Consider the following 15,407-nt stretch of genomic DNA (forward strand, 5'->3'; position numbering starts at 1 on the left):
AATGATAATGCTCCTACTGAAATAATATTATAAGCATAATTAAAAGAACTCCCAGAAGAAGAGTCAGCAGTTTTGAAAAAAAATTCAACCTTATGCAAACAATAATAAAAAAGGGCAGGATAGAGATTTCAGAGTGCTTTAGTGTTGTCTCTGTAGCATTTCTACTTGTAGAAAAAAAGATTCTGCAAAACACTTCTCCGCTTGCATGTCACAGAACTATGTTTTAACAGTTGAGCGTTCAACAGAAAATTGAATAAAACATAGTTTTGTCTCATTCAACCATGGGTAGGAGTGTCATATACCTACACTGTTAAGGAGGTGTAAGCATCTCCCTGTACCCACCTGACTGGGGGAAAAGATGTGCATGCTGCCGTCACACCACTTGGGCGTTGCTCGTTGCGTTGGGCAGGAAGATGACCTTCAGCCCTTCGCTCTCCCTGCCTGCCACCAGCTTCACACACTCACTTTTTCATGTGTCCCCACAGCTCACAAGTAAGGCCAAAGGATGTCCTTTGGTGATGCAGCCCCACGCCTGCCTGCGTTGCTGGCCCCCGGCGAGGGCAAGTGTGTGCTCTCCTGGGGGCACACTGGAGCCGTGGGGAAAAGACGAGATCCTGGGGGAGTACTTTTATTCACTGAACCTGAAAGTAAAAGTGACTCTGGAGTAAGATTTATTATCTAGGTTTAGAGAGTTTCATATAAACAATCGCATTTTTAGTCAATCAGATAGATAAGGGATGAAAGCTGGTTTTTTTCCCAGAGGGAAAACTTATGTGACTTAAACTTTGTGGCCAGCAAATCACTTGCAGAAAACTTTGCTCAATCTGCATTCAGCTACATGAAACCAGTATAACATAATGGCTCTGCCAATTTATTCATACATCTGATATTTGCTAATGTGCTTTGATTTATTGGCTTTCTCATATCACAGTAATACTGTATTTTTATATACTTTATTTCCTCCACCATCCCTAGCATGCACAGTTCCTGCTGGGCCTTCACAAATTAATCTGTGATATTTTTTTCCTTGCATCTTGCACAAGCAGAGAGCACCACCCATCTCATTTTGAAATTCATTGTGCTTCAACTCTCTGCTTTTCCTTTTTCTCTTTTCTGCCTCCCGTCCCACTGTACTCCCCGGTGGGCATGTGTGTGTGCTCACCCCAGCCGCTGCTCACATGGCGTGTCCCCCATGCCCGGTACAGCAGCGGGGTGGGGATGGACCTCTCAGCATCCTCGGTCACTTAACATAGCACGCACTTACTGGCCTCTCTTCTCTGACTTTTTTTTTTTTTTTTTTTTTTTTTTAGTCCTCTCTGCATCTGGCAGGAAAGGCACTGAGCAACAAAGAAAAGAGCTGTCACCTTTCCACTTGTCAGGAAAATAATTTAATGGACTGTAGCCATTCTCAGGCACAGTCTGAAACAGGAGAAACGAGTCACACTGTCTGTGTGTGTCTGCACCACAGGCCAAGGTGGGCTCCCATCAAGCTAAGGCAGGCATTGTGCAAGCCCACCAGTTTGTGCTCAGAAGGTCCCTGGGTGCAACTCCTGGGGCCCTAGGCAGGGACTAACGGTGACTCTGCTGCCTTGGTTTGGGGAGGGGGCTACCCCAAACCTATTGTTTACATTTGTGTGTCCAGGACTTAGAGATGCATTTTCAGAGGATGCTCAAAAGGAATTACAGCTTGACTGGGGTGCTGAGAACAGATTTAAATTTAGATGTAATTTTCTCTTTTTGCTTGTACAAAATCTGAGGAATTATAATAACTAGAAAATTGTCCTTGCTGTCCTTTGTTGCTGCTGCTGCTGTTGTTCTTTTCAGAGACTTTGGTAGCTACACATGAATACAGTTACTTCAAACAGATCATGGACATTGTAAGCTCTGTAGTAGTTGTTCGGGAGTTTGGCTGGACCAGGCACTTTTCAGCTCTCATAAAATCCAAATAATGTTCGGATTTCTCTGATTACATCTGGAACACTGACTGCTGTCATGAGAACAAGATTTTACAATTGTAAGGTCCGTTCTGGATGTCCTAGGGATGGAAGGAGGCTATATAGGGGCAGTAACAGAAGTTTTAATTTTGTCAACCATGTTTGAAAACTGGATTCACAAAATGGTTTCATGGAAGGATTTGGATGCTGGATAACTTTTTCCCAACCCTTTTAGGTGCACTAACTGAGAGAGGGATAATCAAATTTAAGTGACTCTGCTTAATTCACTGGAAACGATATGATCCACCACTGCGACAGCTCTTTTAAATGGCTTAGTCCATTATCCCAAACAGTTTGGGACCCCTGGTGTACTGACTAGCACAGCCCAGGCAGCGAGAGCCAGCAAGACCTTTCCCAAAGCTGCTGGAATTTTTATGATTGCTGTATTTTAAACTACTTACAAACATACTGTTAATCTGCTCCCAAATACACCTATGTTTTAGGATCAAGACAAGTGCATTTGAATGCAAATGTGGGTTATGCAATGCAAATTGCTTTAATGAAAATGAGGCTGCCTCTTTAAAAGCATTGGCATTACCAAAAGAATACAGGCTAATATAACTTCCCAGAGTACGAGTTTGCTTTCAGAACTAGACACTCACCAAGGAAGGGGCATACAATACATAAAATAGAGGAAAGTACAGTGAAAAGGGAATAGAAAAGGGAATAAAGCTGAGATGAAAGGAAAGAGGGGGAGAGAACAAAGTAAGAGGAAAAGAGGATGCTACACGCATCAGCAGAAGATTAAACTTGCATTTGGTCACAAAAGAAGAAAGAACTACATTGGTGCAGCCTAGATACAGCAGTATGAGGGGGAGAGGAAATGGTTTTAAGCTGACAATAGAGTGGAATGAAAATCCCGAGGCCTGGCCTGGCCCAGATCTGATCCTCAGTTAAGTGCAGGGGATAAGATTTCCCTCCAGTGTTCGCGGGCAGGAAGATCTGTCCCTGGTGTTCTGCGTGATGGACTGTGGCTGCGTTGGGAACTCGATCCCCTTTTTAATCCTGTGGCTGATGCCAGGTCTGAAATGTAAATGGGAAGAAGAATCGACACCGCCCATCCTCTCAGCCCCCTGAAACCTGGAATGAATCCACTTGACACAAAGTGAACTGGGGTCTTCATAGGAAAGTCAGGAGAGATTTGGCATGGTCACCAGCAAACAGCAATGTTCTTGTCCCACTGTATTGCTGTGTATGGGAGAAACGGGGAGAAGCTGCCCTGTTTGCTCCAAGGCCTTTGCTGGGACTCTCGTTCCTGTTCCATGGAGCACTAAAGCTCATGTGTCATCCCACTGGCTTAGTGAAAAGGATGCAAAATTTTCCTTTTACTTCACACTTCCAACTCCAGTGATTGAACAAAAGTAGTTTGTGTGAGGAAGTGTATTGGAGAGAAAGAAGGGAGGTACTCTCTAATTCCTGCTTTAGATGTTTTCTTCTCCCTGCCATTTGGTTTCTGCTCATCCTGAGCACCACAAGTTAATCTTTTGTGTAAAGTAGCAAAAACGAGGGGCAGCTGTTGCCAACACCTCTTGCACAGCCTTGGAGAAAGAAGTCTGCTCAGACATACCTTGGAGAAAGATGTCTGTAGGGTATCAATGGTGACACCCTGATGTACCGGTACTTGGGTTACATCTCTCTGAGGGAAAGGGCCCGTCTCTGCCATCTCGGACAGAGGCAAAGACAATTGCAGACTGTGAGGCACTGTTGTGCGGGGTGACGTTCTGCTCCACAGCTACGTGGAGCTGTGCTGCAGCAAAAAAAAAGAAAGGCTTGGATTGCAGCAGGGTTGGCTCGGGAAAGCAGCGACAGGACTGGAACTGCAATGAGGTGCCCTTTGGCCCCTTGAAGTCAAAATGGAAAGAAGCTGAAATATCTTTTCCCTTTTGCATAGTGTGGATAGTAATTATCTACTTGCTATAATGTTGTGTAAGCAGCAGCATTAGAGGAGATAACATTTTATTCTGATCCAATCATGTGTCAGGGTGGTGAGCACAGTAGGTATCCAGTGTCATCTTTTGTGGTTTTTTATTGTGTGATGGAGAAAGACTCTCTCCTACTCTCTGCCCATGGGAGATCCAGCACTGGTGATGCCCTTGATCCCCTGCCCTGCCTCTCTGTGGTCACCTGCCCCTTCCTGAGGCTTTTGGCCTTTCCTGCTAAAAGCATTAGGCTGGGATCCAGCAGTGAGGTTGGGGTGTAGCAGCAGAGTGGATGCCTGATGAATCTTCCTGAACTTAAATGGTTGGTTACACGGTCGCATGTGACTGCCAGGGATGGACGTGAAGGCTCAGGTGGTAATTTTAAGACCCATATTCACTGATCACTTCTTCCCTCCACCCGTCAGTTCTGTGGTCCATGCCTTCAGTATTGTTCCATACAAACTGGATGTAAAGTGCCCTGCTGAAGAGCAGCAATTCCAGTGCTCATGCATCTGCCGGGACGATGCAGAAGCCCATGTTCTGCTCTCAAATGATCTGTGTAGACATAATCCAATAACTTTCCGCCTCTTTGCCCCAGTGTGCCGAGCTGTAACTGAGGGCTATGAGGCATGCAGCATGGCTCTAACATGCTGCTGGATCCCAGGCTGAAAAGCTCGCTAACATTCAGAGAAGCATAACTGACATTATGAAGTTTCTTCTTTAATAAACTGTCTTTGGGGCCAGGCTGGTACAAAACAAATTTGTGTGAGTCTGGTACTAGACTGCCATTTGAGTCTGGATGGTTTCCAGGGTGCACTGCAGCTCGAGCAGAGGGCTTGGCAGGGTCCTGGTGGTTTGAGGTCAGTGCTGGTATCAGCAGACTTTTAGGTCTTCTCTCAGCTTCCATGGTGATGTATTTCAAGGGCATTTTTTGCTTTGCGTGTCTGTAAAAAGGACCCACATGGGAGTAATGGGAATATGCATTCCTCTCTTTTGTGTCTGACCGATCTTTTTAGGTCAAGTGTGAGAAGGAAGGCGCGGAGCGGGGAGTGTTTGCTCCTTGTGGGAAGAGGGCAGCGAGGTCCCTCATCACCCTGCCCCCTCTGCTCTGTCCACTCAGGCAGCAGGGCAAGCCGGGACAGTGGGTTACCACAGCTAGCAGCTTGCACAGCTATCCGTAAGACAAAGAGCAGTAAGGAAAAGGATCAGATTTTGATCGTGACAGATATGTGGACAGATTACTACTCTGTGCACTCCAGTGGTGATTTGGTTGAAGACACCTGAGCAGTGCATGTATGAAGAGGCCTGACAGGTGATGGTTCTCATCACCACCACTGAAAAAGAAAGGCATCCCCAAAGAGCACTGCCAGCAGTGCCCTGGGACCCTGCTGCGTGTCTCTGCCCCCAGGCTGGGCTGATTCTGCATGCTCAGTTTGAAAGGAGACAAACCGAATCCTTGGTGCGATCTTGCTGCTTTTCTGTGCCGGGTTAGTGTCAAATCAGCCTTAGTGGATTACACTGGCTTAATAAATGCAATCCCATTTCCTTCAGCTCCAAGACTACAACCCAGTTATTGAGAGCAACTTCTGTAGCTCGGGCTACAGACATATTTGACTGGCACTGGGGGTCACAGGCTTAGTCCTTGCTATCATTCATCCCGGGCTTCTCAAGCAAGGCGAGGATGCACTGCTTTAGCAATTGGCAGTCAGTGCAGCAGTGAGGCCCGTGCAGACAGATGCTCTAGCCTTGCATCCTCGACTCGGTGCTTCCCTCTGCTCTGCTGCCTAGCTCAGGTACAGCCAGCACTGCCTTGCAAATGTCAGTGCCAGGGAACAGATGCTGTGTTTGTTGTAAGACACAGTGCCCACCTTCAGACCTTTCAGCCAGCTAAGGGACTAATGGCATTTCCAGCCCCTTTCATTATATTTTTTTTTCTTTTCCCCCTATAGTTGAGCATGTAGAAGTCAGTGACACAGCAAGAATAAAACTGGCTGTCCTGCTCCCGGGATACACTGCCCCTTCCAGCACTGAATTACCTATAGACTGATGGATGAAGGGAGACTGCACACAGCTTTTTCCAAAGAGTTTGCCTTAAAATGCTGATTACTGGACAGCAAAACACCACAGATTTCCAGCCGTTTCTTTTCAGGTCCTTTGCTGCCTAGAGGACACGGCTGGAGAACTTGGGAGCCTGGACCATGGTGCTGTGGACTGAGAAGTGGAGCAGGTAAGCACAGGTGGGAAGGAGAGCTCCAGCTGTCCCTTCTGCCCGGGCTGGCAGCCGGAGCCACCGGCACCTCCTGCCCTGTGCCTGCACCGGGGATGCTGGAAGCTGTGTTCTTGAGTCATCTCTGTGCATCCACTGCTGCGGGGTCAGAAGTCCTGGAGTGACATAATCTAGGCTGAAACCAGTTTTCTGCTCTGTTGGTTTTCCTTGTAAACCCTTTACCAAGGATTGAGATGGATGCTTTCCTATAAGAGCTTTACATTAAGGCAGATTCCCCATCCATGTTGAGATTTCTGGGTCTGACCCTCCCTGGTTTCCAGATGTCCCAAAGACATTAAAAGCAACATGGGGAGTGCAGGAGGAGGGATGAAACTGTTTCTTTTTTTTTTTTTTTTCTCATTGTTGTCAATTAAACAGGATTTATGTCTTATTTGTCTGTTCTGTAATTATCCCCTGGGATTTATTTCAGATAGCTTAAGAAAACAATATAGCTCCAGAACTTTCCAGCTGCTGAGAAGAGTTATTGCTGTTACCTCCTGATTGTCTAGTGAAACCCAACTCCCTTCATTACTTGCTTTACCTCACTGAAGCAGAAGAGGGAATATGTTGTAATTCTGTTTCCTTTCAGAAGGGTACATAAAAAATGGCCCTAGACATGTCAGGTACAGTGATCCTCTAGGACAAGTTTAATCACAGAAAGTATTAATTAACCCCGTGCACACTGTGCTGCAGGAGCATGCCTTGCTAGCCTGCAGAGTTAGACTTTGCAGCAGAGAAGCTGTCATCGGTGACGACTGAAGGCCAACCCATTGTTTCTGATTAAATACTCAGTAATGATGGTCTGGTGCTATGGGGTTTTTATTTTGTGTTCATTTCAATGACAAAACCCAAATATTTTATTTTTCTACTTACACTGTGAAATGTGTGATTGACCGGCACTTTAAGAGGATATGCGGTTGCTTGGATTTTCTGAAAGCTGAGGGGTGGGAAAAGGATTTGTTTGCATTTGAAGGAGGGCTTGACACAAAAAAAAAGAGAGAAATATTGACATAATTTAGGTAACATGCACTGTAAACAAGCTGCTAGGTTTCTTTTATAATAATTTATATCCATTCCTTTGCAGAATGCAGCCTGTGTATTTCTCCCCATCCGAGACAAAGCCCATCACTCTTACTTGCAGGCTCTCCAGCACATATTTCTGCCATATTTGCCCTGAACTTTGGGTTTGACGAAACCCCGTATCAAGTCAAGCTCTGCTGATATCGCCAAGGGTTTACTACGAGGTAACGAATTAGCTTGTTTTATTCATATGTAGCTTTGCTTCATGTAGCTCAGCCTGCTTGCGGCCAGCTTTGGTTCCAGCATGGTTCTTTGGGACTGCAGGTTAGCTCGAGGTCATGCAGGTCTACTGCTGGAGAAGGCAATGCGTGCTAGAAAACATGCTCGGTGGGAAGGTGCAGCTTCTCCCTGCAAATGTAGGTGAGTGATCCCGCCTGCAGCCATCCCACCCGTGAAAGACTGGGTGATCATTAATGAAAATGGTTCAACAGTCACTTCACCTAGGCCCATCCAGGCATAAAAGCAGCTCACACTGCTCGGTTAGGTGATGCTGGACACTCACATGCGTTAGACGTGTGTGCCCAGGGGGGCGCTTAGGGCTCAACGTTTTGGACATGACCTAGATTGGACGCATTGATTCTTCCATCTTTTTAAATTGCAGATGGCTGCATTGGTCCCAGGGTGGGATGGGCACGTGTACTTTTTACTGCTGATGCTGCATTAGTCCTAAGGGAAGAGAAGACAGGCTGTGAGGAGCATCCTTGGAAGAGGCAGTAGAACAAATTGCCTCGCTCCTGCCTTTAGATCCAGTGTCCTCCTGCTCAGCAGAAGTATTTCTGCTGTCAAAAGCAGGCTGTAAAGTACTGCTGTGTATGTAAAACCTCCCTCGCTTGCCAGCAGTCGTAAATTACAATGCATCTTATTTCTCAAGTTACTTTGCCATAGCTTGGCTATGAAAAGCATGATATAAACCCAAACTTTTTTCTTTTTTTTTCTCAACAGTGGCTTTCTATAACGATCAGGCCCTAAATAGGTCCTCCCCAAGGGGTGTCTACCCAGGCAATATGTCATGAGTCCCTTGAGGCTGCACTGGCCATTCCCCACAGTGAACGTTGCTATTTGCCTTTTTCTTTCTTGATTATTCTTCCTCCTCTTTTGTGACATTCCCATGATTTTGTCTTCTTAATCCCCATGCTGTTGTGTTCTTCCATGTTTTGGAAAGCTATGATCATGTCCCAGAGGGAAAATAAAAATGTAGGTGGCTAGGGAGGAAAGAGCTTACCTTCGTCAGTGCTTGGGGAGGGTTAAAGCAGAGTTTTGCCATCATTGCAAACTCAGGGGGAAGGAGTCCCATAATTTCTGGCTCTGTTGCTTGTTTCTATCAGATCAGCAGCTCTAAAATAATATTAGCAGAGTCGCTCTTTCTACCCCCAGAAATTCAACCCTGTGCTGCAAAAGTTACACTCGCTGGTAAAAATGCTAGAAATCACAGCAGCTGTTGCTAAAGTTTCCTGCTAATTCTTCCAGAAGACGATGCTCATATTTGTTTGCCATTCTGAATGGAGCTTCATTCAGAACTTCTTGTAACAAAAAGTACTGTTTGCTTATTAAAAATAACTGTCTGTCTTGAAAGGTACCTGGGAGTAGCCGGAGAGAGAACATTTTTTATATTATTATTATTGCCAAGTGAAAAAGAAAGGTCCAAATTAGAGCTCTGGCATGTTTTTTCTTGAAGTCTTCATAAACAGTGCTCACACCACAATTGAAATTACAAATACCACATCCCCGAGATCCTTCTTCTGTCATCACTGGAGTGTTTGTAATGTTAATGCTTGTTTCTGGAAGTGTTTTTGCTGAGAAGCCTTAGGCATTTTTACTTGTTGTTATTTTCCTCCTAGTGTCAACAAGGTAATAATTTCTTCTGGTTTTTTTCACCTCTCTTTCAAAAGTACCTATAAGTAACCATCAGGCTTTCTGGGGGAAAAAAAAAATCATTATTTTTTTCATCTAAACAAATACATAATATGCTGGCAGTTTCCAAGTTCCCTTTTAAGACACTGTCTTATACTTTCTTTCATATGGTAACTTCTGAGCCAGATTCAATAGGGTCAAGAGCTCTGTACAATGAAACTGCGAAATAAACGGTACACAATCTATATTGCAAACCAATGAGGAAGCTGACACTCTGAATTGAAATGTTTCCTGAATAGCAAATCTTCAATGGATTGCACCATAATTTCTTCCCTTTGAAAAAAACCCTTTCTTTTGAAGTGAGGTGAAAGAAAGTATAGTTTCCTTCAAATAACCAGCTGTAGAAAAGAGGTTCCTAAGTCCACAACACTCGCATTTCAATGCAAATTTAATTTGTAAACAGAAATTGGGTAAAAATAGGTAAAGATTTTCAGAACTCTGCTGCATTTGTCCCAGATCCATCCAGGAGTTGTGGGCAAGGACTCCTCGGTCAGGTCTGGTGAGTGCCTGGGGACGCTGGCAGCTAGCACTAAGAAACACATCACGTGCCAGGCTGTTTCTGCATTTCGGTCCTCAGGGTCTAGGGACTGTGAAAATTTCCTCCCCTGCTTTGACACTTGCCTTACTAAATAAACAGAAACATTCAGGTTTCTGTCTTCGCTCCCTATGTCATTCAAACCCGTAGAGGACATGAATGAAGAGGAAGGAAAAACCTCTGTCTGATGCTGGGTAGCTTGGGAACCGCTGGCAAAAGTCATCTGCTCTGCCCCAGTTGTGCTATGTGCAGCAGAAGGAGGGTGGATTTTACTGGACTTGCTTCTCATCTGTGTTGTGTAGCCAGTATGGATTTTCTTCTGTCAGCATCATAGTTTTATAAACACTGTTGGTGCTGAGTATCGGTGGAGTTTGGGTATAGAAAAGAGCGCAAAGACGTAACTGTAGGCGAGAATGTACAGAAGTGCGGAGGGTGGAAGGAGGCAGAGCTAGGGAGTCCTTGGGAAGCTGCAAGGCAGCCGAAGGAGCTGCAGCAGGAGCTGGAGAGCCACGGGTGGGAATGGCTGTGCCAGGCACGGGTAGCCAGATGCTGTAAATCCGGCTGTCACCGCTCCTTTGGACTTGGACCTGGCCATTGGTCCCTATCTTTCCAAACTAGTGATAGCACTTCTCAAAATGTAGCAGACTTAGGGCTCCTTAGGGAAAATGGGACACATGGTTTTGCCCCTGTGTCTTTGGGTTCAGCCCAGGATTTGGAGCAAACGGTCCTTTCTTACCTCTTCACCCTGTAACCTGCTGTCGTTGATGTGTCTCTTCGGTAGCAGATCATCACTGAGAGAAATGGGAGCAAATGTTGCACTTGATTTCCTCTCTCATACGGTGAATTCCTCTGCTTCATATGTTGGTGGGGTGGTTGATGAAGAACACCAGGAGGAAAAAAAAGCAATTATATCCAGCACAGACACTCACAGCTGGTATCACAGCTATGCATTCAAAGTGATGGTTACAGTACTGCTGGAAAGCCGTAACATTTACAGTTTCCAGTCATGTTAAGCCCTTCCCAGTTAAAGTCACAATGTTCTTTATCTTCAGAGTTAAACTCCCAGATCTGTGCTTTATGTAACCCTGTGTCCCGAGCCTCTCCATACATGCAGGGTAAACCCAGCAGGGAGCATGCTAGACACAGTGTGTATGGCAAGAAAATGTATTTGCATGGGTTCACATGAGACTCGTCTGCCTCAAATATCTCTGGTTTTGGGTAATTACCAGCTTCTTTTGAATCCTTCCAGATTCCCTGCTTCTGCCACCCACATTTAATATGGACAACAGGATTTCTCAGCCTCGGCTGTGCTTGGCTCCCACTTCACATGTTGTCAAACAACTACTCCAGAAGTAAAAAAGGTACGGAATCTCTGCAGCCTATCAAACCATTGTGAGCAGGTAACTCCAAATTAGACTGCGTAGGTAGGCAAAAGACAAGGAAATTTAACACTTTACAGATTGCCATAAAAAAAAAAAAAAAAAAAAAAAAACCAAAAACCAAAGTTGGTGGCATTCAACAAAGAAGTACAAGCACCTGGAAAAGCACCACAGACTTAAAATCCATTACTCTTTCTCCCCTTCAAATCTGGGGCATTTCTCAAAGCCTGTTGGTTGCTTCCACATTGTCTCATCCCTCTGCTCTCCCTTCCCCTCTCTCCCATCTCAGCTCAGTTACCTGGATAACTTAACTCCGCCAATTAAGAAACAGAGGGTGTAAGCAAACGCTAAGAAATTTTCTAAGAATGCTGAGGATAGTTTACAATTTCTTGTAAATCACTTTGATATACCTTTGGTGGGTGGGCAGCATGTGGCATCTCTGCTGAATGCAGAGAGCTGCACCTGCAGTGCCACGGAGATCAGAAGTTGCCCATAGCCGTGGGCCTGACGGGGCTCCTCCCAGGGCTGTGTGTGTGGTTGTATTCAGCTTGATAAAGCCAAGTAGGACCCTACAGCGATGTGTCAGGAGAGCAGAGCTGGGTAGTGGCCTTGTAGCTACAAGGTTAAATAAAGCAGGTCCTGAAATGCGTATGTGGGGATTGGAAGTGCTGCCACCGAGGTAAATCGGTGAAGATAATGGTGGCAGTGAGCAATACCACTGCCTCCTCCCTTCCTGAAATCCTGCGAGTTTCCAACTTGCCTTGAACCAAAAGGCTTGTGTAATAAATGGCAACACAGGCTCTCGGCTCTGGAAAACTGAGGTTTAACTGATCAGCAGCAGAGGTGAACCTCGAAAGTGTTTTTCCTTTCCCGAGATGACCAGAGCAACCACCCTGCTAAGAATACCCGCAGCCTTCTGCTTCCCCCCAGCCCTTCACCGTCACCGCGTGCCTGCGTGGCTGTCAGGATGGCTCGGTGCGGGGAGCTTCCCAGCCCGATAGCCCTGGATAGTGTTTGATGGAGCCCGGTGTGCAGGCACCCTTAGGGACCTGCAGGTAACAAACAAACCTGAGAGTCTGGGGACCTGTTCGTAGACAGTTTATAGGTGGTGAAAGGTGATACTAATCCATCTGTCTATAGTAAATGATTAATTCACTTATTTTTCTCAGACTCTGATCTGTGGTGAATAAGGTAAGGAAAAATGCCACATGTGAGTGCCGGCTACTGGGTCTGATGGTGTCAAGGTTTAGATATTGATCTTCCGCTCCTGACATTTGGTGAGTTCCAGCACCAGGGGGTTTCACCTGGCTGCATGCCTGTAGGGCTACAGGCAGCTTTGGTTTCTACCATCCCGCAGGAAAGGTTGGGCAGCACCAGGATGTTGCACAAAGCCCAGGGAAGGGTGGCTGCAACCTCCGTTTTTTCTGCTTCAGCTTGGTCTGCAAGAGCATATGGCTATCTGAACCTTGCAACATTAAATTAGTCCAGCCCTTCAGCCTGGGAAGGAGGGATTTGTTCACACAGACAAGTGAATTATTAATACAATTTGCAAGAGGTAACCTCGCTGTATCACTCACACAGCTGCTTCTTTCCCTGTATGTAGGGCTGTAACTGCGGCAAGGTTAATACAGAGCATCCATCATTTCCATTAATAGATGGCAGTGCTCTGTAGATCCCTTGTGTGGTCTGCCTTTAATTATTTTTTAAGGTGGCCTCTGTTTTTGCAGTGCCAATTTCTTTGCAGTGAAGGCTGAAATGGAAAATGGAAGTCAGGTCTGTGGACTGACTGATTAAACCTGCCCATCACACCTTTTGTACAGGGATCTTTCCAATCCAAACAATGCCTTGCAACAGAAGAAATAGGAAAACATGTGTTGATGCAGTCTGTATTTGTGAGGAGGCAGGTTTTGAATAGACTCTTTTTTTGGGTGGGGGTGGAGGGGAAGAGCAGGATTTTTCCCCCTCCAAAACACAGAGGGAACACTGAGCTGCCTTTTGTGGCTTCAAATCTTAGGTGAACTAAGGATGGAAAGAACAGTGCTGCTATAGGTATCCCTTCTTACTGCCCTGTTAGTGGTCAGGACTGCTCTCAGTACTTCAATTTAATAATATAGTTTATAGTGCACATTATATTTTAAAAGGGTGTAGTTCCTTGAGAATGAAATTACATGCAAAGATGTCTGTTGCCTTTACCTGTCCTCTGGGCATCCAATCGACTTCACAAGTTTTATACCACATGCACATGAAACACAGAAAGTAACAGGGGGTTACCAGCTTCTCACATCTTCCCTGACATATTTCACAGTAATATTAACACACAATAGTCTATCCAGAACAAACATTTCTTGCTTATGTACTTGCTCTGGCCGGGGAGGAAATAGTTCATGTGAAGCCTCTCTGCATACAGGTATGTATGAAAAAGCAAAAATGAGCATTAAAAGTAGCAGCCAAATAAATTCACCCTACACGCAGAAATCTTATGAATAGCATATAGAGAATGGTAGCAGGACTGGTACCCCTGGCCCAGAGAGAAGGTGAAAAGATTTGGCTCCAGTGGGAAAAGAACTGAAGGTCAAACTCAAGTTCTTGTGGCACGTGTAGCCCCTGTTGTCATCGATTCCCAGTCTCTGCTCTGTTTGCCTTTACAGTGGTCACTGCATACACTTTATTATCAATTATTATCACGCCAAGGACAAAAAACAACGGATGGCTTCAGGTTTATTCTTGACTCACTTCTGGCACCCAGAAGACCCAAGAGTGTTTGCACTTGTCATCGTGAGTGTGTCTGCCATACAGCCTCGGGCGGTGTCTGCATCTCTGCGCTGGACCAGCATGGTCTGGAAGGCAGGGAGAGCGGCGCTGCACCCCAGGCAGCCGCCCTGGGAACCCCAGCTGCGACTGACAGATCCCTGCCTGATGTCTGCAGAGCTGGCACATCGCTGCCAGCGCCAAAGTCAGCGTGCTGATGGCATCCCCACTGATACAGGTGTGTCAACTCTCTTTGCCTTTCGTCTCTTGTCTTTAATTCTGTCTTTCTGGATATCTATAAGAAATAGTTTATGAGAGAAATATGTGGCTGACAGATAGTTGGTGAGAAGTGTTGACGGCTTTCTTCACATGATGTACAAAAAATGTAATCCCTTATACTGAAGAGCATGAGGAGCTGCTTAAGCTTTTGTGGCTGAACCTCTAGTTATGTCCTGGTATGTTTTGGTTGCTGCAAATTAGAGTGTCATGAAGCATGGAGGAAACTTGTCTGCAGAATGTGTGTCTACTCCACTGTTCTGATCATCCCGACTCACCAGCTACTTGTACACCACCAAATAAATAAATCCAACCTCAAATGAACACAAGCTGCTAAGGGGTCATTAAAATTCCTTCTCAGTTCTGATCATTAAACAAACCATACAAGAGGCAGACTCCATACCTGGAAAAAGTGGCATGTTAATGGAGATGCACCCAGCATAATTGCTGTCATCCATCACCCCTGTCCCACTGATATTGACAAAGTGCAGCTAAATATTTAAATAAGCCATTTTTCTTCAGAAGCCGAAGGATTAGATGCAGCCAAATTTCTCAGTCTAGTCAGCTAACGATACAAATCCAGGGATTAAACAGGATTTGCTGGAGTGAATGAGAGCTGCTTCTGCATTATGCTTTATGAAAAAATATTCTTTGCTGCCAAGACTGTTGCTTGGGGCGAGAAGGGGAGGAGAGACAATTCTCCTTCTTATTGAAAGCAAGCAAAATAGAATTAGTTCCTCTTTACTCGACACTCCTGATTTACTTTGAGGGTGTAACTGAAGGAAAATGTGCCTTTCCCAAGCCCCATTAGACACCTACACTTCTTCTAAAAGCAATACATTTGAAATGAAGATGTAGGGGTTACAAGGCTCCATGCACCTGTTTTGCTTCAGGGTCAGCTCCTTGGAAGGCTTGACAGGTTACTATCAGTAAAATTGAAGAGAAATGCTTGTTGAAGTAATTTTTACTTGGATGCATGTTGGCATGCTGCACTTTTCCCACATTTGGTGATGGATAGATTGAATTTATTGGTAAGATAAGAGGTTCTCATTGAAGCACAACAGGTCCTTGCAGAGGGAGACTAAAGGGGTTTACAAACACAAGAAAATATATTTTCTGGGGCAGGTTCAGATTGTTTTGAACAAAACTTCTTTTCATTTGGAATGTCTCAGTTCGTTAAAATTGAATGAAGTCATTCACAGGAAAAATTGGCATTGATTTTTTTTGTTTGTTTTTTTTTTTAATAATCCAAGTCTAAATTTCTAGGCTTTCAATATTGCTTTTTTCAGGCATAAAATA

At 45.1% G+C, this 15,407-nt stretch overlaps 1 long non-coding RNA gene across 1 annotated transcript in view; it reads left to right on the forward strand.

Annotated features, from left to right (window-relative positions):
* Positions 1-11,209, forward strand: part of LOC308071088 — a 35,065-nt gene extending 23,856 nt beyond the window's left edge. The window contains exons 1-2 of the long non-coding RNA XR_013930985.1: positions 1-10,074; positions 10,113-11,209. The exon at positions 1-10,074 is cut by the window's left edge and continues 23,856 nt beyond it. This is a non-coding gene — a long non-coding RNA (uncharacterized lncRNA). The remainder of the gene's footprint in view (positions 10,075-10,112) is intronic.
* The last annotated feature ends 4,198 nt before the right edge of the window (positions 11,210-15,407 follow it).

Source organism: Falco punctatus (genome assembly GCF_963210335.1).
Source record: "Falco punctatus genome assembly, chromosome: 10".
Lineage (NCBI taxonomy): Eukaryota > Metazoa > Chordata > Aves > Falconiformes > Falconidae > Falco > Falco punctatus.